General features: G+C 42.0%; 1 protein-coding gene across 1 annotated transcript in view; it reads right to left on the bottom strand.

Moving 5' to 3' along the window:
• The window catches only part of slc25a21 (solute carrier family 25 member 21), a 112,162-nt gene that overhangs the window by 40,853 nt on the left and 47,488 nt on the right, over positions 1–23,821 (bottom strand). The gene's annotated exons all lie outside the window — the stretch shown is intronic.

The raw sequence follows: 23,821 nt of genomic DNA, 5'->3' as shown, positions 1-23,821 counted from the left end.
AGGTAAATACAGGACGGCTTTGGACACATCAATCTCCTTGCTATTAGCAGGCCTGCAGTGAACATGAGGCGCATCAAATCTTTCAGCAGGTAATCGGATTACACGAGGGAACCAAACCTGCTTGATCAGCCTGTGCAAACACTAAAATGTGGGAAGTGACCGAACATGCTCCAACAGGTGATGGAGGTGGAGGAGTAAAGTGGTAGGGTAAAGTCAGGGGGAGCTGCTGCAATCTCAAACAAATAGAACACTTGGCTGCTAAGTGAGAAGCAAAAGCAAAGAGAAGACAAAAGAAAAACGCTGTCCAAAATTCTTTAGGTATACAAAATGCTTCTGTAAACTTTATAGACGATAAACCAGGTCATTGTGTCACATGTCCTATACTCAGTTCCCATAGACTCCCTGTAAGATAATGTATTGGATATTTACTAGGGTAAAAGTACAAAAGGGCTACAGAAGGTAGCACAGTGTGTTTATAACGCCGCGCGTAGGATTCACGTGGGAAGGTTGCTTACGTAGTAGAAATCCAAAAAATAGGTACAGAAATGTTCCAACATTTTCCGATTCACCAAACATTGCGTACCGGCGAGGAAAGTGCGTACAGCACTTCCTACGCCGGTTTCCCTTTATAAATCACAACCGACTCGAAATGCGGTGCAGCTTTTGCGGGCTTCACGTAACGCCCATATTTGCCTATAAATAGTCAAAGAAACGCCCATTCATTCATCATTCTGACTGACTGCATGAAGGAGATCGCAGGAAATGACGGTGTGGAGTCATGACGACTGGATCTGAATTATGTTTTCGTATTTGTTGGTTTGTGTCCCAGCTGTCGATCAGCTGTGCGCAGCGTCTCCACTGCAGCAACTCTATATCCACCAGTTAGAGGAAATACAACCAATGTGTTGTGTTATATTAGCTGTACAATGTACCACATATGGTGTTCTTAGCTTCCATACCTCCTGTGTTTTACGAGCGACTTATCAAGTCTTAGCAAACGGCATAAAACATGATTAAACATGGTAGTATATAAAACCATGCTCGTACAACCTATAGAAACATATAGAAATGCAAAACCGCATCATTTATGAGAAAACATTTCATAACATTAACACAACATATTCGAGGTGGTTTTAAATAACATATTATATATTATATCCGTATTTATTTCTTTCTCCAAGTTATGTTTTTGTGTGCACTGAGGAGTCTCAAACAGGCGTTTGTTTAATCATTTTAAGATTGGCTTTAATCAATGTTTGAAAATGAATTCTTCATAACATTTTGTTCATGGTATTATTTCCACACATTTCTCTCCATTCTTCCTTCTGCCAACGCGGTGTCGCAGTTTCTCGTCTGTCCCGTTTTTGTGCTTAGTACGCATAGGTTAGAGTTTGCGTGGAGGACCGTATGTTTTCCCGTCAAGTTAGTATTTTATAAATCGCAAACATTGCGTAGAAACTGGCGCACGCCATCTTTTGAGCGTATACCCTTTATAAATGAGGCCCCTGAACAGTGTTGTTGTAACTGATTGTAAAGGCTGATTTAGCCAAGAAGCTTTTCCAGTTTGAACTCACTTTGATGATGACAAGTTACATTTTGATAAACTCATGACTTGCTCCTCCATCTTTAATCTCAGTTCTTCAGTGTTAACATGTGAATACAAGCTTTCCATTATTACTTTGTTGAAATGAAGCTACAAGTAGTTTGTGTTAATGAGTAAAGTATGTTTCGATTAGCAGAAGTGAGGTAAAGACTCATCCTACAGTATAATGGTAGAAAAACGGTGTCTGCATTTCCATTATCAATAATCTAGAAAGACAATTATTTTCATTAGTAATCATAGAGCTAATAGTAACTTGTACCTGGCTGCAAGTGACCACATCTGGACATGTGCACATCTGGATACTTCACTTAAAATGATTCACACTAGATCTCGGGCTTCCTCGTAAACCTCGGATTACAGGAACTCTAAAGGATACAGGTTAGCAAATGCTTCATTAACTTGGAAAGGTAACAGTAGTTAACACTCCTTACTAATTAACAGGCCTGCCCCACTGCGCCAGTCAGATACGGTGATTAGTTCAGCGTGTTGGTCACTTCTCAGGCTGTCTAAGTGCGCTATGAATCAGTGTCTTTAGATGAGAGGTTAATGTCAGTTAGCATTGCATGTGGCATCTCCAAGATGGCAGTTGCAGGAGGATTAAGTGATGGCAAGCATGAATGCAAAACTAAGCTGTGTTTACTTTCTGTCTAACGGCCCTACAGACAAGATGTAAGAACAGCTGATGACAGATGAGCTGACAAGCTGTATGTGTTTGAAGAAACAACTAAAAGAGAAAGTGTACGTCCATATTTGGAATTGACCTTTGTATGGCCTTATTTTTATTTTTATCTTGGTTTTATGGAGATCATTGATAGACATGCACCCCTGCGTAAATTTAGAGTAAAGGGACGAGACAATCCTTGGTTTTCTGCTGAGCTGTCTAGTCTCCTTCATGAGAGAAACAAGGCCTGGGCAATGGCTAGGAAATCAGGCTCAGAGGTAGAATGGCTTTGTTTTAGGCAGCTAAGGAATAGCTTCACTTCAAATGTCAAAAGTGCAAAGTCGAAGTACTATTTGTCAGTTACCACAGAAAACCTAAATAATCCTAGGAAATTTTGGAAAGCAATAAAATCAATATCAACCGGTGAGATCCGTAATGAGCTACCTCCGTGCCTTACCACAGCATCTGGCTCTATATCGGACAGGGCCACTATGCTAAATTGCTTTAATGAGCATTTTGTGTCCTGTGGTTCTCTATTTGATTCTGTCACTAACTCTGCTTCTGTAAACACCACAGTCTGTGACTCTGAACAATGTGGTCTGGAAAACCCTTTCAGTTTTACCCCTTTTACTGTTGATGTTGTTCATGAAGCCTTATCTAAGCTAGATCCTAGGAAACCGGTTGGCCCGGACAACTTAGAACCTTTCTTTTTAAAGATAGCTGCAGACTTTATTGCTCCACCTCTTACTTCTCTTTTTAACCTCTCCCTCAGCACAAATACAATTCCAAAAGTATGGATGTCTGCTTATGTCTTGCCTTTACTGAAAGGAGGGGAGGCAACTATTTTAAATAACTATAGGCCAATCTCTAAATTGTCAGTTCTGGCTAATGTTCTTGAACGCCTAGTGAGTGAACAGGTAAAGGAGTTTTTATGTACAAATGACATCCTGTCTAAACATCAGTCAGGATTCAGAAAGAAACACAGCACCATCACTGCCACAATGAAAGTGGTGAATGACATTACTAGTATTTTAGATAATAAGCAGAGTTGTGCAGTTCTGTTTATTGACCTTTCCAAAGCGTTTGACACCGTTGATCATCTCATCTTAAAGCAGAGGCTACTGAGTATTGGCATATCCAGCCTTGCAGTGGGATGGTTTGTAAACTACCTCTCTGAAAGGTCCCAATGTGTTCATTTTGATGGACTGTCTTCTGAGTGGTTAAACATTTCTAATGGTGTACCACAAGGTTCTGTTTTAGGACCACTTTTATTCTCCATATATATTAACAGCGTAGGTGATAATGTGGATGAAGCTACTTTACATTTGTATGCGGATGATACTGTGATGTACTGTGCAGGTCCCTCCATTAAAGAGGCTGTTGTTAAATTACAGGCTGTTTTTAACACTATTCAGACTCAGTTCTCTGAATTAAATGCTCTTTTCAAAAGCAAAAAAGACACCAGAGCCTGTTTTAGATATTGTAACTACGCAAGGAACAAAACTTGAAGTTGTTGCCTGTTACAAATACCTTGGTATCTGGCTTGATGATTGTCTCTCTTTTAAACTTCATGTCAATAACCTGCTTAAAAAGCTGAGGGTTAGGCTAGGTTTCTTCTCCAGGAACAAGTCCTGTTTCTCGCTTGAGGCCAGGAAAAGGCTCGTCACTGTGACCTTTTTACCTGTGCTGGACTATGGGGATCTGGTCTATATGAATGCACCTGCCAATTGCCTGGTCAAGTTAGATGCTGCGTATCACAGCGCACTGAGATTTGTGACAAACTGTAAAGCATTAACCCTTCACTGTACCCTGTATGCAAGGGCTGGTTTGCTTTCACTAACTGTACGGAGGCTCAGTCACTGGTACATTTTTATATACAAAGCCATGCTAGGGAAACTTCCATCTTATATCTGCTCCCTGATCTCACGGAGAATTGTAAGTGGCTACTGCCTGAGATCGAATGCTGTGGTTTTATTAAATGTGCCAACTGCTAGGACTGTCTTAGGGAAGACAGCTTTTAGATGCGCAGCTCCTCTGTCTTGGAATAGTCTGCAAATTAAATGGAAACTGAACAATCTGGTGCCACTAAATGTTTTTAAAGCTCGGTTGGATGCTAGTCAATCAGAAGCTATTGGTACCCGTTTATGTGGATAATTTTGTAAATGATGCTGGATGATGTCCTTTTCTTGTTCTGTTATGCTTTTATGTTTCATGTGGAACTACTTGAACAGGTCTCCCTTGGAAAAGAGATCAATGATCTCAATGGGATTTTATCTGTATAAATAAAGGTTTGAAATGAAATGAAATGGCATGTACACTACAGATAGCGTTTCACCCCATTTCAATTGGCGTGCGTCTAACTATCTTGGCCTTCGCTGCAGGACAAGATACTGACTCACAGACATGTTGTAAAAAATGAATACTGGTATTTAGTACACTTCCTGGTCAAGAACTAGTAGCAGATGTATTCTAGCATCTAATAAGTACTATTCTTGTAGTATATCTGTACATTGTCTTCACTTAGTGATTTCCTTCATGTCCCAGAAGCCCATTGACAACCTCCAGCCACAAAGGTCCTCTGTGCTGTATGTAAAGGTGACGAGTACACGTTTTATTTACAGTCAGGAAAAGAACAAATGCTTGTGTGATAGATATAGAGGGCGTTACAGTTATAACTGTTGACAGATCCACAAAAACGCAACCTGTTGCTTCAATACTTTGTGATCTGTTGAGGCTATTATTAGTGAAGCAATTAATCACTGATCTCTTAGGGATTTGTTTCCTCCTCCTTCTGTAGCACTTTTTTGATGATTTAATCGTTGACCACAAAAAGTATTCTTGTCATTTCTTTGATTCAGCCCTTGTGATCTGCATTTAGGTCTAAAGACACCAAAAAGGAAATCCCTCGACACCACGAGAGGCAGCTCCTCGCTCCACTGTGCCGCGTGCATCATGCTCCTCAAATCCAGCTGTCAGCACATACTACTGTTTAATCATAGAGTGCAGCAGCAGTGAACCCACACACTCTCGGGAGCACTTCACACCCCCGTACTGCCTGTGATGCACACTCAGTGAGCATGGTGAGGGCAAACCAAGGAGAAGATGCTACTGAGTAACACCGCTCAGCGCTCAGAGCCCCCTTCTCTGGCTTCACACTCTCTTATCTGTGGGGAGGGGCGTAATAGAGTGGTGCAGGAATGAGTCTTAACCCGCATTATAGCCCTTTTAGGTTCCCTTTGAATTCGTTTTTGGATATCTAAAATAAAATCTGTGGTTAAGGCAAGGCGAGGCAAGTTTATTTATAAAGCACCTTTCAACACAAGGCAATTAAGGTGTTTTACAAAAATGAAAGACATTCAGACAAAGGCATTTAAAAACAGTCGTTAAAAAGAAAAGATAATAAAAGGAACATTAAAAGAAAAAATACATGAATAAAAAGTTACAGTGCAGTTTAAGATATGAATAGTTCACACAGAAGTTCCACTTTACTGATGAACACAACGGCTCCGTTTCAATTAAAAGCAGCGACAAAAAGAAAAGTCTTCAGCCTGGATTTAAAAGTAGTCAGAGTTGCAGCGGACCTGCAGGTTTCTGGGAGTTTGTTCCAGATATTTGGAGCATAATAACTGAACGCTGCTTCTCCATGTTTAGTTCTGACTCTGGGGACAGAAAGCTGACCAGTCCCTGAAGACCTGAGGGATCTGGATGGTTCATCATTTGGCAGGAGGTCAGAAATGTATTTTGGGCCTAAACCATTCATATGGTTAAGCTTAACATTTTCGTTCACTTTTTGTCCACGATATAAGTTAATTACCCACTCATGACTGTCTGAAGCTCCTACGCGTCTGTGGTGGTGACGTCAAGCTTTTTAAAAATTTTTTTAATTTATTTATAGAAGGACCATGCATACAAAAACATTCATCTCAGCAAAGAGAAGAGATGCAATATGCCAGATTATAGCTAATAGCTCATTTCCATCTGTGGTCCTCAGACAGGTTCATAACAATCAATAAACAAATAATAAGTTAATAATAATAATAAATTATGTAATGTAGTTTGTTTAAAATGTGCTGCTTAATTCTGGAGATTGCATTTACGCTTTAAATATGACAAAAGTGGTGTAAATAGAAATGATCCTGCTGAACAAAACGTGTCAGTATCACAAATAGTTGTTTGCCACGGATCTTTTTTCAAAATCCAATTGCTTTTTGTAAAAGTGAAGCTAACTTCTGGGTCAGCCTACGAATATATGTCATCAGTACAACACTCTATTTTACAATGACCTGTCACCTGGTTGATGGTGGCTTTGCATCAGTGTGAGACATGTTGGGAGATTCCATCATTTGAAGGGTCTTTTGTATCCGAACCACAATGGTAGTGACAGGCCTTGTCGTCCAGCTGCCTTGCAGACGCAAGTTAACGCTCAGTTTGGTTTGCTAATGACAAAGGAGTGTCTGGAGCACAGCTATTTAAGACGATATACACACTACAAGACTGTGCCGATACACAGTGTGCAGTTGTGCAGTGGAAACAAAAGAGCTGCATGGATACAGTTAGATCGTATACCTTGACAACTTGTAGTTTTGATTCAACGCCTGGTTTCAATACTGCACAGAGCTGACGTCATGTACAGCTTTTAAAGAGCAGAAACAATGGGTCTGGGTGTTAAAAAATGCTGCATCATCCCTAATCCAGCTGCAGTAGCCTCACTGGTAGCGTCACAGCCGTTTGGAAAGACATTCCAGGTCGTAAGATAACTTGTCTTCGAAGGAGAGAGATCATACATCACGCAGATGAGATGATTATCTCAGTTGTTTTTGGCTCTGGAATGCACACAGTTTGCTCCCACGCAAAAGTGAGAAAGAAAAACAATAGTGTGCCAGGGAAAGATTGCCTAACGGGTGCAGGTGTCAACCATCATGCCGAGACACACACTGAATGACTGTAATTCCCAGCAGCCACAGGGAGAAGGTCACTGCCACAGGAAGCACAGCTCCCCCAGTTAAATGGACTAATACATGAGACATAGTGGTCGCTCATTTCACACGCTTACTTGACCTGGTTAATGCTGGTCTCTAATGATGGCTACTTTCCTAAATATGCTAATAATAGTTTCTTAATAACTATTGAAGTAATGGAGAAATTGAATAAAAACACGAGATATCTGCCATCTGAAACAAGTGACAAGTGATTGCTTCTACTCACACATCCTTCCAATGTTTCCATATCAAGTTTACCTCATCGGGGCTACAATGGTCTTTTTGCTCACTTTTATAGTTATTGAGATGTGAATGCTTACTAGGGCTGAACGATTAATCGATTTTAAATCGAAATGGCGATTTGAAATTATGCGATTATCAAATCGCAAAGCCTGCGATTTTTTTTAACTTTTTTTTTTTTATCTTTTTTTTTTTTTTTTAATTGTGTGTCAGTCAGCCACACCAATCAGAAGTGCTGTGCTCCACATGTACCAGCCATTGTTAACCAATCAGAAGTAGCCCATGATAGAAGGTGATAGACAGATTGATCCAATCACCTGCCAAGTGCTTTTGAAAGTGCCTGCCCTTTCCAAATGGCTTCCAATGGAGCTCTCCTAGATGGTTTCTGAGTCAGGTCAGTAATGCTCCATCACGTGTTTCTATTACAGGGTGAATCTTAAACTGAAGCGCGACTTTAAAGCAACCCAACGGACGTTACATGTAAGTTTAGTTTTTTCACTCGTAGCTCGGGCTGCGGGGGTGCTAGAGACGGGAGCACGACCTTCCTAGCCGGAGTTCTGGCCGCATTTTACAATAAACTTCCGTTGGGTCGCTTAAAAACAAATATCGCAATTCGAATCGCAATATTTGTCAGAAAAATCACAATTCGATTTTTTTCCCCAAAATCGTGCAGCCCTAATGCTTACTGTATCTTTGTAATGGCCACTGAGATATGGAGATATGCTATGCATGTAGGGAATGTTGCCCATTCAGTCACATTGCGTAAGTGTGTAACAACATCTCATATATTTATATCCACAAGGGCCCAACCATAACATTTATTTCACCTTTATCATTTAATAACTTTGCTGGGACTCTCAGACATTAAGACACTTGGTCATGCGAGCAGCTACTGATGCAGCAGGAACTTTGCATTAAGGAAATGCTCATTTTCTAGTTCTTTTTGTTGTTATAGTTAACAATAGCAACAGCAAGACAACCTAAATAAGTTCACATGAACATATGTTTTTGAATAACGCATTTCAGAAGTGAACATATTGCTAATTGTTAAAACCACCTACTAAACGATACATTTCTTGGTTCATTGAGAGCCAAGGCCGAACTCGCAGCTTGTCCTGGCGTTTGGAGGGGAGCGAAGAGGCATTCGAGTGTCATGATGACGGAGCTTCACCTCACCCGCTCTGGTTTTGACAAGAGCTCATGAGTGATCCTGCAGGTGATATGCCATGCCTCCATGTCCTCCATTAATACTTTTCATAACATATCAGATCTGGAATGTTAAACAAATCCTGCAAGCTGCTGCTCCCTCACAATTTGTCATCTGCGATAACAAAGACAACACGATATCCATCAGCGACTGGCCCGGGCACTGTGATACAGAAACTCTGATTAATCCCAGGCTCGGTTAACGCTCAGGTAAAAAGGTACACATTCCATGGAGTAACTACGGACAACCAAGAGGACACAACAATAATAAATAATTTAATTTGATTGCAGGGGTATTCAACTAAAATTCAACGAGGTCCAGTTAGAGAAAATCTCCCCATGCAAAGGTCCGGAACTTCAAAATGTCTAAGTTGCTTTATGAATTAGTGTGATATATATTGAAGTAGCTGTAGCTTTATCAACGTCTGCATGTAATCAACAACTGACTGCCAATCAAATAAAGAAAGTACAATTTAAAAACCACAATATTTATTGTCAATTAACATTGAACTATACAGATATAGGCTACAGTAAAATACTGTGGATATGTGTAATGTTCCTCTCTCGGGCTGCATTTACAAATAAAATAGGTTTTGAAAATGTGAGCATCTTAAAAGTGCTTAATTTTAGATAAATAAAATAAAGTGTAGCAGCAGCTTGAGTTTCTCTTTTTCTTTGTTAACCGTTTCACATCATGACTTAACAGTTTCAGACGATTATAGAACAATATCAGTCTTTACACATCATAACAATTGAACAGTTTTAAAGTTTCTCTTTCTTTCCCTCTTGTATTGCAGTCCCTCACTCACTTTTTTTTCTTCAGTGCGAGAATTGAGCTTGAGCTTGTCCTGCCAGGAGTTTAAATCTGTGCTGAAATGGTGTCAGGGCCATTCTCATACACACATGCGGGTGCTCATTGGTTAGCCTCGGTTAGCCTGCGCTGGAACGATATTTATTTGTTGTGACCTCAGTTCTGACTTGAGAGAGAATGTTTGGTCAAACACTTTGTGTTTTGTCTCATAGTGGCGTTTTGGCACTTTTAATGAGCGCCACGGTCTCTGAACAAATGAGACACGCTGGCTCTGTGCTCCCAGTGGGCAGGATGAACATGAATGAGTCCGTCCACTCAGGGTTATAAGCTCTGTTCTCACTGTCCACTTTCCTCTTCTTGGAGAGCGCCATGTGTAATTAATTGTCTCTCCCTGTCTGCCGCTAATTATTCTCTTCACTCACTTTCCTCTCCGCTTCTCTCTGCCGCTCTCTCGTCTCTTCTTCTGTGTTTCTCTCCCTGTATCGCTCACTCGTCTCTTTCGCCCCCTGTCGGCAGCGGTTAAAATAGAATCGCCCCGTCAAAATTGAAATCCCCTATTAATGTATTTATTGATTATAGGTCCGGGTCCGTATAGGTCGGCGTCCGGGTCCCGGCTTGTTGCCGACCCCTGGCATAGCGCATATCTTTGCCTACAGACTTTGTGTTTTACAAGGCCAGACTGCTACACCTCAAACATTACACACATTTGTATTGATTTTAAATTTCATAGAAATTAGCCTGCCAGCTTAAATATTTAAGGGTTATTTACTTTGTTGGTTTATTATAACATCAGTGTTTCCCATACATTGATTTATTTGTGGCAGGCCGCCACAATTAAATATCTTCTGCCACAAATGGATCTCATAAAAAAAAAGAAAAATAATTCTTTTTTTATTTCTTTTGGTGGTCTGATCATAATGGATAGTGAGGTGGGCTGATGATCGGAGGGTTGCGAGTTCAAATCTGCCTGGAACACCACTACTAGTGTGCCCTTGAGTAAGGCACTTAGCCCTCGGTTACTCCAGGGAGAATGTCCCTGTAATTGGTCATTGTAAATCGCTTTGGAATAAGGCGTCTGCTAAATGCCTAAATTGTAAATTATATTTCTGGGAGGATAAACCCCACAGATCCTCAACTCCTGTGTGTCTCACTCATTAACAACGCAAGAGCAACAAGAACGTTGTCTACAGTAGCCATGAACTCGCATGTATTTTCTTATTTGAGGGGGGGGTGGATGCATGGGCCACGCGAATAGGTTAAGGGGCCTTTGGCTTTTCTTGCCGGGGGGGGGAAACAAATTCTGTGGGAAACACTGAACATAATGACAAATTACAATACATCTGCAATGTGCTACTTGTAAGATAAAGATTACGGTTGGCCGAAAGGAAAAATCAGAGAAGTGGGTGGAATAAATGTTAAGTAAAAATAACATACTCTAAAAACACGAGGCCTAACTGCTTAAGGGAGGACAATAAACTATAGTTACTACCGAGTGAGACACACTACAGTACTGAAATATGGCCACGGAGCCAAACCTGTTTTTAAAGCAAACAGGCACTGTAACACTTCTAAACTGGTCATGTTAAAACTGAACTGGAGTATAAACCATTTTGTGCATTAGTGGCACGAATAATCAGTCATGAGAACATATAATCACCTCATGGGGAGAGGGGGTTGTAGCAAAAGAATCGCCTGAAATTCCTTATGAAAAAACAATATATAGTAAAGAATTCCATTACTGCAGAAACAAACATTAAGTGATGTATTCTCCATTTCTAACTCTGCTCTTCCATTTATATTTAGAATCAATAAATAATATAGACTTTTGCATCTTTTTGCAAATATAAAAGCACAATATTTGCACTCCTTTGGTTTCCATGATCCAGATCGCTTAATTTTCTAAGGATTTCGTGTTTTGGTGTGTGCCCACTCATTAATGAAGTAACGGGAATTGTGTTTGTGGAGCTTACGAACTCCAGTAAAAGGGAGTAAGAGGGAACTTTGTGTACTCTTTAGGTCTCATAAAACACATGATTGTAGATGAGCACAATCCTGACCTTAATCCCCCTCCATGCCCAAGTTAACGACATCCTAACAATAAGGCCGTGCAGTGTATCCTGCAGCGTGTCCTGTTGGCAGGGCAGTGGTCGCCAATGCATGAGTTGAGATGAAAGGAAGAGAGGGATTAAAGAGAAGATTCAGTCGTTTATTTCACCTGATACTTTTACCTCTTTTGCATAACAGATGGCCAACACCCTCAAACATAAATCCTATCCCTTATTTCCTTACAGAAACTATTGAATAACCAGCAGAGGCCATCTATCATACAAATACATCCCCGTTTGTGAGTTATGTATTGATGTATCAGGTGAGCCTGCTGTCTTCAGTTAGGATTGCATGTTGAAAGTCATGCGTCATGGTGCGTGTTCCCCCACTGGCGACGCACAGACAGCTCGGGTATGTCTCCGTCTGTCAAACTGGAGGTGAACTCTGATATTGATGGATCGGTGAAGGTGTGTTTGTGCCTGTATAGGTGTGTGTGCTGACTGGGTCAGGACATGGGCTGATGATAAATTAGTGACAGGTTGACAGATACACTATGCCGACTGCTCAATTAGCTACCGTCACTGTTTTTTTTACATCTGTGGCCACTTTTCTTTCGACACACATCTGATGCAAATACAAGCCACAGCAGCACGGAAGCGAGTGGCAAGGGAAGAAGAAAAGGGGACAAAATGGATGCAAAACTTGGTGTAACTGATGTTTGAGAGGAAGTGCTCCGTGTCATGTCTGTCTGATTCTTTCATGAGTATTGCTTTTTAAACAAATTGTTTCCAACTCCTGCAGGACACCTGTCACCATGTCAATGAGATGGATAATCCTGTAACAAAGGATATGGTTCCGCAAACATAAGCACAAAATGTAGCCAAAACCACTGGGGGAATTTCAATAATAGTTGCCTGCATTGTTCACTCTTACCAGTGGTTTCCAAACTGGGGGATAGCCGACTTAAAGGGTCACAAGAACATTTCTTGTGTAGAAAATACAATTTGAAAAACAACAAACTGTTTTTATACTTATATTTTCTTCGGAGGTACTTTCTCCTTCACTGATTTATTCAGGGTTCATACACTTTTTCACCAATGACTTTTCCGTGACCTTTACCTAATTTTCCATGACCAAATAAATTACTCTCTCAGCGGTACCACGGAAAATGGTTTATTTTAACATGGAACAGGAAAATGAGGTCTGAAACATGTTGTGCCTATCTAAAACAAATCAAATAGTAGGCTTACTAGCTTCTACACGCTAAAGCAACTAAAGTCTCTCACCAGCAAAATACCTCGTCAGTTAAATGCCATTTTACATTTCATTACTATACGATACAGTATTTATTATCATAATAGTATTACTATTTCGGCGATTAGATCAAATATAAATTATATTTGATGCAAATGTAGTTACATTTCCATGACTTTTCCAAGACTTTGGGGCAAATATTGTTTTCCATAACTTTTCCAGGGCCTGGAATTAGCATTTTGAATTTCCATGACTTTTCCAGCTTTTTAATGACCGTAAGAACCCTGTTTATTACTTATTAGCCCTGAAAGTTATGTTCAAATATACTTCGGAATAAGCGTATCAAATACCAGCCTTCAACATTGTAGACTGCCATCCCCCACAGGCTGGCAACCCCCTCGCAAAACCAAAAACATTGGCAACATTTTTGTTTATCCATTTGCCCAGATTCTGGGTCATAATGTGGCATTTTCTTTAAAATAATATCGGTACAACATCAAAAAGCAAGTAACTCTTCTGAAATCCCAATCCTTTTGTATGACTAAATGAAACACTCAAAGAGAACTATATTGATTTTCCATATGGGTTTGGATACACATGCAAGTTAAATGTATATAGGATGGTTTCCAACTGCCTTATAAGCCCATCATAACATTTGCGTAATCAGCAGCTTGTTTTTTATTTTCTTGCCATGTGGGTATGTGCAGCGAGGCCTGTATAATAGGGATGTGCATCTCCATCACTGAGGCCAATGCCATGCGCATCTCGATACGTTGCCACGATACGATGCATTAACGATACATTTGAAACACCAGGCGATGCGATACGATTCACCCCTGTTGCGATACAGTTCGATACGATTTGATTCAACATTATGCGATACGGGGCGATACAACACGATGCAAAAATAATGATACTTCAATATGGTACGACAGAGGATTTTGTTGTATTCCTTATATGCAGCAAATCATAATAATTAACAAAAAAGTGCTTTACATATTTGGTTCTCTCTACTAGTACTGCACATCCCATTATGCCGTTTCTTTTTTACCTTTTAAAACTCTCCAGAGTACAGGACAATTGTATAACACCTCACAGTTAAACAATGTAAGGATGCATTGCCCATGATTAAGTTGCCCATACAGCTGCCAGCCTGATGTGCTTAACACTCATCCATAGGCTAACTCACCAGTGAGCAGAAAGCAGTGGTTTCTATATGAACAATACAAAATACAAATAACCTCTTTCACAAACAGGTATTTCATAACTGCTTACAGTAAGGAAGACATTTAAACTATTATTGGCAGTCACAGGCTGCTGTAAACTAAACACCACTCTCTCTGACAGAACACCTCACTGAGTGATTTAACTCGCATGTCTAACTTTCAGGTTTCTCTTTTCAGCCGCAGAGCCCATGTCGCCTCTTTATGTGCGCCGCTAAGTTCCTCGTACTACTTGTGTACTTTAAAGCGGCACGGCATCGCTAACAATTTTTCAAGTTGACCGTCTTTCTTGAAAAACCCGAAGTGTCGGCAAACGTTTGATTTGTAGGTATTTTTCGGTGCGCTGTGTTTTTCTTTCTCTTCGACTTCCATGTGTGATGATAACTGAGACTCGCGGCCTCCGTAGTGGGAAGCAAATATCAAAGATCGTCTCTGCTGAGTGCTGACAGGATGAGAGGATATTATATGAATTCATAGTTTTTTTACCGATGCAAAGACGCTACGATCGATGCATCGCGAGTTCAACCCAAACCGTAGCCGATGTGCACTCTTTCAACCGGTGCACTCGCATGTTGAATGTTTATGCCGGTGCACCGATGCGAATCCCTACTGGTCCCTAATGGTCATTCCAAATAATTTTGAGGTCTGCTCACAAAGTTCTTGTTTGCACATGTTTCACATTTCCACTGTCATACAATAAAGGGGAATAAAGAGAAAACACTACTAACCGATTACTGGAAAGGTGTGTGGCAGTGATTCCAAACTAAGTGCTTCTGCAAGAGGTTATCTAGAAAGATGAGATTTTTCTGACTAAATTTATGTTGTATGATGGCTTGTATGGGCAAGAAACTCTTCAGATTAAATCGAATAACGATCTGATCCAGTGATAACAAAGCACAAGCCTGTGTGCGTACATTTCCGGTTAGAAGTTAACTTCGGCTGCCAAGTGTATTGTACCGTTGAAAAGAACATATATTATAATCTGCCGTTTAAAACACAATTAACTACCTATCTTCATTTGTTTAAACATTTGTGACAGAGTATTGTCGTATTTGAAGCGGTTTGCCAAATAGACAAAGTAAAACAAAAATGTAAACGTTCTGTAAAGCTATCATACAAACGAGGGTTCAGTTTTTTGTGTTAAGTAAAATTGAAGAAATTCTGAAGTACGTGAAGAGACTTTCTGCCACTAAATCTAAGCATCAACATTTGATTAATCACTGTGATGTGTGAAATGTTAATATATCCACTTCTATGTAATAGTGTTTAATTTTCAGTTATAATACTTGTTCATCCAACATGGCTGTAAAGTTACGTCGAACAAAGAAAAGTTGGGAACCAATCGTGCTGTTTGGATTCATTTGAGCCTGAACAGGGTCAACCTGGCGATGGTACTATACCTCTTCTACTGGGTGCGACAAAACTATCGAACCAGTTCCTATTTTCTACAACACTTTTTAATCTTTCACAGAGGCTATTATGGTAAGCCTTTGCTGCTGAGTGATGTGAAGCGGAATAGTAAATGGATGGTAAGTGGACTTGCCACTGGAGACACCCCCATCATTACCTCCACCACCACGTCACCACGACGTGACCACTGCTGCTGACAAACCCACCCAGTCCATAAGTTCTCCATCTTCAGCCAATTCACCTCGTGTAAACAAAGATTCCACCTCCCCTCATCCCCAACCCCCAGAGGGGAGCGCCGTGTTGTTACTGTCACCTAGTGGACGGACGTGAGAGGGGGATTGATTAACACCAAGAGGTGAGACTGAGGGACTATGGAAAGCACATGTGGGAGAACCACACTAAATATGGCTCTCTAAGAAAAGCAGCTGCATAAGCACATTTAATTTGATATAACAAGAAAAATACATCTATCAGTAGAGTGGGTCATTTCAGAATCATTAATCCCTCCATTAAAATAACTGAATTGATTTTAGCCTATTAGCTTCATGGCTGTATCTAAAATCATTTTATACAGGCTCGGAGCTGACCACTCAGTCAAAACAAGCACACCTTTTCTCCGGAAGCTCACCTGAGTCCATAAAAGCTGATAATGGAGCCAATAATTAGGAAGAAACAGCAATAGGAGTTTTAGTGAGGCTGTTAATACTTTAATTAGCTGTTAACACCCTGTGTCTATATGGATAGGTGGAGGCGTCCCCCAATGCTTACTGCGGTCTGGATCAGGCAGGATGGACATTCAGGCTGCCGAGCACCTGCATATCATAATAGCAAGCTGCTTGGAGACCTTGAACACTACAAAAGCTAAGTTGTAACTGTGCAGCTGAGGAGCTTTGAAGCTTGCTTGAGGTTGAAAGCGCAGACAGGGTGGTGACCTGCTGTGGGCCTCTTGCCACGCCTGGAACAAAACCCTTGTTGGCTGGCATTTGGGGATGCATCATGGTAGGGATCTTCTCCAAACATACAATCTTTGCGGGTAAAGGAAAAGGCTGCAGGGTCGATAAATGCAAATGATGCACATGGATTTGAAAACCAGCGGACATTCCTGGAAAGTGATACAATCTTACAGTACACAGAGGATCCATGGCAGGAATGATACAGTAGAGGAGAGAGTGAATAATCTGACAGGGTGGTCCGTCCTCACTGGGTTTGATGACGGGCACGAGGGTGGAAAAGCAGAAGAGCTGCGAGCCTGCAGCAGTAGCAGAGGCAGGACTTGCGGCAGTAGCAAAAAGGGGAAGTACCCGCGTGGTTCACTCTCCTCGCCCTGATCCAGGAGAGTTAAAGGCAGGAAGCCATTACCAAAGTGTAAATGCACTCAGCCATCACTGCTCAAACAGTCGAAATGTGGTCCGGCACTCGTAGAAAGCAGGGTGTGGACTGCAGAGGGAGGTCAGCCCCATTCTAACTCAACAGGGCTCTCTTACACCCTTTAAATTAAAGGCTCTGGGACACGTTAGGACCCTACACAAGCTCACCGGCTTCACACGTATCGTTAGCAAGCCCGCTGCCAAACATTGCATAACGTCGCTCCAGATCCACGCTGGTGGTTTCAGCATGATGAGAGACAGTGATTATGTTACATACGCTGGCGGTTGGATGCAATAATTATGCAATCAGCAGCACAGCTTTGTGTTATGTCTATGATTTATCAACATTATTTGAATTGGGGGTAATAAATTGTTGCAGGCGGGCTTAATGGCTCGCCGTGTGACAGGTCATCAGCAAAAACACGTCGGTTTGCTATCCTGGCTCCAAAATGGTGGAATGAGCTCCCCATTGAAATCAGGACAGCAGATAGCTTACACATCTTCCGGGGGAGACTGAAAACTCATCTCTTTCGACTCCACTTCGAGCGATAGATTTACTAACAAAGAACTGCTAACAGAGCACTTATATACTAATAAAGGACTGGCTTATCTAAAGCCAGTTGAGTAGCACTTGAAATGTTTGGCTCTACGAAACCTGACTTATATGATTCTGTTTTCTTCAAGGTTGTGTCTTCCTGGTCGAATGCACTTATTGTAATTCGCTTCGGATAAAAGCGTCAGCTAAATGTAATGTAATGTAATACAATGTCATCTCTGACAGCTTTTGTTTTGGCAGATGGTCCTGTGCCACGTTGCTCACAAGCACCACGAAAACAAAAAATAAACAATACAGGCGTTCCCCTCTGCCTATCTGTGCTTTCTAAGTCATACACAAACACACTTCAGATCCACTGATAGAGGACCAGATGCTGGGAGGGAAACGGGTTCTTGAAAAAAAAAAGTAAAACTAGGGAAATCCAACATAAACCAGAGCAAACGTGGCTTTATTCCTGCAATCTTAGACAGTTAAGTCACGATGTGTGTACATGTCACTCGGGCTGGAAATGAGAGTCAGTGCTCTCTCACTGTTGTCCTTAAAGATAAATACCGTGGAGCTGCTCCATTGGCACTGGATGACAGACAGACTCTCTGCACTGACTCTGTGGCCGAGGTGATGCGGAGAAAGGTCAAGCAAACATTCTTTGAGTCTATAAGCCTCCGATTCATTGCCAACGGAGCGGATCCACGTTTTGTCTCGCGATACCATCAGATTATAGCCGTGGCGCTCTGGTGTCTGGCTTTGTTGCAGAAGGTATTGGAAGGAACCAAAGGCCAATTCAACACATGTACTTTGTTGCACTATAAGAAGAAACTATATTAGTCAGAAACAGTTTAGGCGACAAATAGGAGGAAAAACTTTGATGGAAAAGTTCAAAGCTCCATCGAGTTCATTGCACATGTGTGGATGCGAAATTGTTAATGAGATTCAGCCGCACGAAAAAGAAACAGCTCCATCATCCTGTAATTGAGGGGTCAAGATCTCCTCGTTGGACAAACTCCAACTGAACCGTGCACGGATGCGGTGGTCGCTTTTATCCTGCTTTCTGTCAGAAAAGCTGAAATAACTCCAAACTGTCCGCAGAACATTATGAATGAGAACCAGTTTTTGGAAGGAAAAAAGAAAGTGGGTTCGGAGAAAGTCTCACGGTAACCAGACTAAAATCAAAATCAAAAAGGAGGAGTGCGAAAACGCAAAGTGTGTGACATCTCATTAGGTCAAACTAAACGTCATGGACTAATACTGAGGTTCTGAGCTATGTCATTCAATTAAAAAAGGAGAACAATATAAAAAAAACGTTGAAACTGAGCTGAAACACGCCGTTGTAATCTTGTTTCATGAACTTCACGAGCCATTTCTATTTTTGCCTGAAATGGAAACACAGCATTTTCATCTGGATATGTAAAGGCTCATAAAACTAACAGATGACACCTTGGCTCTGACTCTGTGTGGGGGCTCTTGAGCAGGAGCCAGTCGGGTCTTTGGACAGATCCTAACATGTCCTAAAAGGATCTCTCCGCGTGCTTACGTTTAGCCATCGCCGAGGCCAGTTGGGCGACAGCAGTTGCGTGGCCTGTGTACATTTGGAACACGAGCGAGGCGCTGCGGTGTGAGAGTAGAACATGCACTTTGGGCGCTGGCTCTGCTATGACAGATGCTGGCGATGAACTCTTGACACCGGCTCGACCGGTTTATGTTCAACATGTGTGTCTCCGTTACTGTCTCTGGTTTCCAGGAGGCTGGCTCACTGTGGCCGTAGGTATGTGTGAGCTTGTGCTTGTGTTTGAGGCCGGGGGAGAGATGAGAGGAGCAGCAGGATCTGTAGCTATCTGGGAGGTTGAGCGTAATGACACACCGGGGACAGATTAGGTTCCTGTCCATCAGGAAGACTCTGATTTACCGCCAAGCTGACCAGCCAGCCTGCCCTCCACCCAAAGCAAACACACACGGAAAACACCACCGCCTCTGTGTGGTGGCAGCTGGTGGGCTCGCACACATGTTGCATTTGGCTGTACGTCGCTCAGCCTTTGACTTTAACTTCAGTTCAGTGTGCCTGGAGATGCTTTAGGGGTAAAGAAAAAAAAAAAACCTTGAAAGTCAATTTGGATAGAAATGTCTTCAAGAATGTGCATTTGGGTATAAGAAAATCTAATTCTATGCATGCTCTTTAGTGCCTACGTCCCAAGAACAGTGAAAGAAGGGCGATAGACAGATCCATTAAACAAGGTGTCACCCCCAAACACAACAATGATTAATCACTCGCTGCAAATTATAAGCACCTGTATGAATGAACGGCAAAGGAAAGCCCACTCCCACTGTCTGACTGCATGCTTTCACTCTCAGACAGCCCCCCCCCCGCCCAGCCCTCTGGCCCCTTCTCTCCTTGCTGACCCTCTGCCCCCCCTCACAACCAAGAGGATGTCTGCCTGAAGAGAAATAACTCACCACATACACAAAAGGCCATTTTGACTTAAACTCTCCATGAAATGATAGATTTTGATGTTTTGCGCAAAGTCGAACGACAGGAGCTACATGCAAAGCAAATATGTGACCTCGAATGCCGCATGGTTTTATATCTTGAGGTGTGGAAATGAATAAAGGCAGATCAATATTTGTTTTGCCTTTAGGTTATAGTGTGACAGAACTCTTTGAATTGGCACAATTAAAAAACGGAAATGGAAAATTCTGTTTCTAAACTATATAAAGTCAAAACAGGCCTTGATTTATTCATCCAACATACCGAATTCACTTTGAGCAGACTGTGGGCCTCTGTGTGAAACCACCTGAATTCATTATGCTAACAAGCTAGCCGTGCTGATAGGCGCACAGGCTGATGTGAGGACATGTGAGTTTGATTAATGTGGGCAAAATTGAGCTGTGCAGACCGCTCCCCAGCCCCAGTTAAAGAAGTCGCCTGCCATCAGACTCAAACGGGCTGCAGAGAGGACTCTCCATTCTCCGCCGCGGCCTGACACTTCACAGCAGACCCTCCCTCTCCTGCCGGCCACACAGGACAAGAGTGAATAAAGCTGGCACCCATATCCCTAAATGAAAACCATATTCTAATAGCTTACGAGGGAGATATGTGTTCATGTATGTATCAAATAAACCTGAGCTGGCTTGTCTCTGTCTGTGATCCTCCACTCTCTCTCTTACTAGCCAGACCACAGCAGAGTCTCCTGAGAGCCAGTCCCAGGAGACAGACCATCTCACGGAGCCAAGCCGGTCCAAAGGCAGCAACCCAGGCAATTTGCGGCCCTTAGGGGAGCATGGCCCACCACCGTGCATGAGGGAGGCATAGAGGTAGAGGGGGAGAAGGGAGGGGGAGAGAGAGCAGGAAGAAGCTGAGCTACTAACAGAGCCCCCAGGTACCTGCCTGTACAGTCGCCTCTCTCCAAATGTTTACTTTGGACCAGACTGGCGGCCAACTGGTTGCAATTGACCCTCTACCAGGACGAGTTAGAGAGTGAACATGAGACTTTTCCTTCGGAGAAAAGATGGAGCGAGTGAACACACACACACACACACACACACACACACACACACACACACACACACACACACACACACACACACACAAAACCACACACGAACACAAGAGCAAATGCAAAAATGCACACTAATAGTACAAACGTTTTTGTTAGACCAGACCAAATAAAAAGTTGAATATTTTAAGAAATAAACTGGATAAAGTCAAAGCAGATCCATAACCTACGCAAGTCCACCTGCCACAGGTGTTACAGCTCAGTCTGTTGGCTGGCAAGTCAGACCCTGTCACCACCGACAAACGAATCGGCATCCCACGTTAACGGGCTGGTCATTCAGACAACAGGGAGAAGTTAGTAGGTGATGGAGGAGGGATGCAGAGAGGACGCCCGCTGGCCCCACAGACTAAATAAAACCTCTTAATCCTCATAAACGGCTCCATATGAGTATTACGTCCCTAACTCTGCACAGGACGTCCAAAGGAATGGAATTCATTTTGCGGCTAAAACATAACCAGGATTCCTCCTGTTGCTGCCCGGCTTCTATAATAGATTCCGTGTTCTGCTGAGGCCTGCTCCGATGCAAACCCTAATTTCCCCCCTCAAATATCGATGACAGAGTGCGCTTATGATGAAAAATGCCCTGGAAAATGTAAATGAGGGGGCTTGCTGAGATGAAATGATTGCTGCTTATGAGTGAGTGTGTGTGTTCGGACAGGAGAAGCATGTTGCCTGATATGTGCTCAAGCTCTTTAGGGATTCATTACCAAAAGAAGAAGAAAAAATAGAAAAGCCAACATGCCACCCACTTGGTAAACATGTTATTACAGGCTAGTTGATATGATTCATCAATAAAAATCACATTTAAAATAAACACTTGGATGTAATCATTTCCCTTGTCAGCTGGCCTATTCATGCTCCACACGCGAACCCTGTCTGCGTACACCTGAGCAGTGTAAGCATGCGCCGGCCAGCAGGAAACAAGGGAGGAGGGGCCAGGTTGGCATTTTCCTCCAGGCCAGTCATTTGTCACAATTGTCACAGAATGCACAAACACAAATTACTGAATTATAACTGCGGATGTGTGTGTCTTGCCTTGGCTAAATCAAGACAGCGCTGGGAGCTGTCATAACAGGGGCCGGTGTCTGGGCCACCATGGGGGGGAGAAGGTGGGCTGGGCTTATGACTCCTGTGTTAGAACAATGTGAATGCATAGCTGCCTGACTGACATGCAGCTAGAGAGAAATAAAGTGGGGGAAGCAAGGCCGAATTAAAATAGTGCTGCTTTAGTGTAGAAAAACAACCTCTTGGTGCTTTTTGATACATCTCTTTGTGACATAAGGATGGAATGACTGTAAACAAATAAAAACTGCTCAAATATCTGTTTGAATTAACAACACAAGCGGAATGCTAATATTTTGTAACTGATACCTCAATATCAATATTAGGACAATATTGTAGGGTTGTTCATAAAATAATAAAAAAATAAAATATTAATATGACGAGAATGTGTATACAAATCATCAGTATAGTGGATTTGACTGTTCTAGCTTCTAGGCAAACGGCTAGAAGCTAGAACAGTCTGGTAAAGACAGAACACGTTATTCACTTAACTGCAATGTGGTCTTCAAACAAGGAAAAGGAAATTATAATTATAGTCCAACTTCCTATTATTTTATGCGATAAAACCTCCCTACAGATTTACTTAAAATGCAAGGTAAAATGCAGTGGCTACTTATCTTCTTATTCAGAATGACCACCTACTAAAACTCTAAAGCTGAAGACTGAATGATGTTGAAATGCTACAATGTGGTAAACAATAAACATTTAGGTTCAGCACAGGACAAAATGTCTCAGCCATCTGTATCATTCCTGCAAACACTGAATCCCTGGTGTTACTTTAAGAGGTGCTGCTGTGCGTCTGACTCGCTGTGTTGTACAGTGTGTTCGAGGTGAACCACACAGGTACGGCGGGCCAGACACAGGAAACGTATTAACATGGACCGCCGTTTACCTTCCTAACCACACTGTGTCCCACAGGGACATGGATAAAAAGCTCAAGCCACAAACATACACACACAAACTTACACTCACACAAGCACACACACACCTATCCGAACCTTTAAATTCAGATATGCTAGACAGCTACAGACAAACAATAATCTTAATATATACAGAAAAATGTAGACACAAGAGACACAGACACACTCACACATAAATGCAGCTATAGAGACACAAATCAGACACAAACCTGATTTTACAAACATTAGGCGCATTCACACCGCAGTACTTTTCCCACAAAGGTTCATGAGAACCAGTGGCGGCCGGCCCATAGGGGCGCTAGGGGCGCCGCCTCACCTATTCCCACATACACATTTTTAATTAAATTAAAAATATATATATATATTTTATATTTTTATTTTTAATGAACAAGGTAAATATCATACAATTGGTATCAGTAACATGTATAATCTACAATAAAATCTCGTTTAAAATGGTGTTACGATGTCTAAAGCTACTGATAAGTCACCTGTTTCCTGCCTGGCCTTGCCCATGGCATTAGTTTATCATTACGGGCTGAGCCCCCGAGCGAAACAGCAGCAACCAGCACGTTGCAAAAGTCTCTATAGTAAACTGTGCCGCCGAAACATAATTTCAGCCAATCAGCGCCGTCAAATATTTTGGTCACGAGGGCGATCACGTTGGCGCCCACGTTGCTTACGTGCGTTGACGTGAGTTGCTTTTTAGACTCGTGAGTCGTGAGTGACCAAGGTGTTGGATGAGAATGGTGTGCAGGTGGAGTCGCTGGACCTCGGTCCGCACCCAAACAGGTAAATGCTATATTTTGTTTCCCATGCTTGCTCTTCAAACAGCCGGAGACAGATACGATCTGTTCAAAAACTAGACAAAAGTTAAACAAGTATAAACCACAGACTGTCTGTGTCATGGAGAATACAGTCACTGGTTTATTTATGTC

Source organism: Pseudochaenichthys georgianus, chromosome 22 (genome assembly GCF_902827115.2).
Source record: "Pseudochaenichthys georgianus chromosome 22, fPseGeo1.2, whole genome shotgun sequence".
Taxonomy (NCBI): domain Eukaryota; kingdom Metazoa; phylum Chordata; class Actinopteri; order Perciformes; family Channichthyidae; genus Pseudochaenichthys; species Pseudochaenichthys georgianus.
The sequence above is the reverse complement of the archived record's forward strand: the minus strand, read 5'-3'. Positions and strand labels throughout refer to the sequence as shown.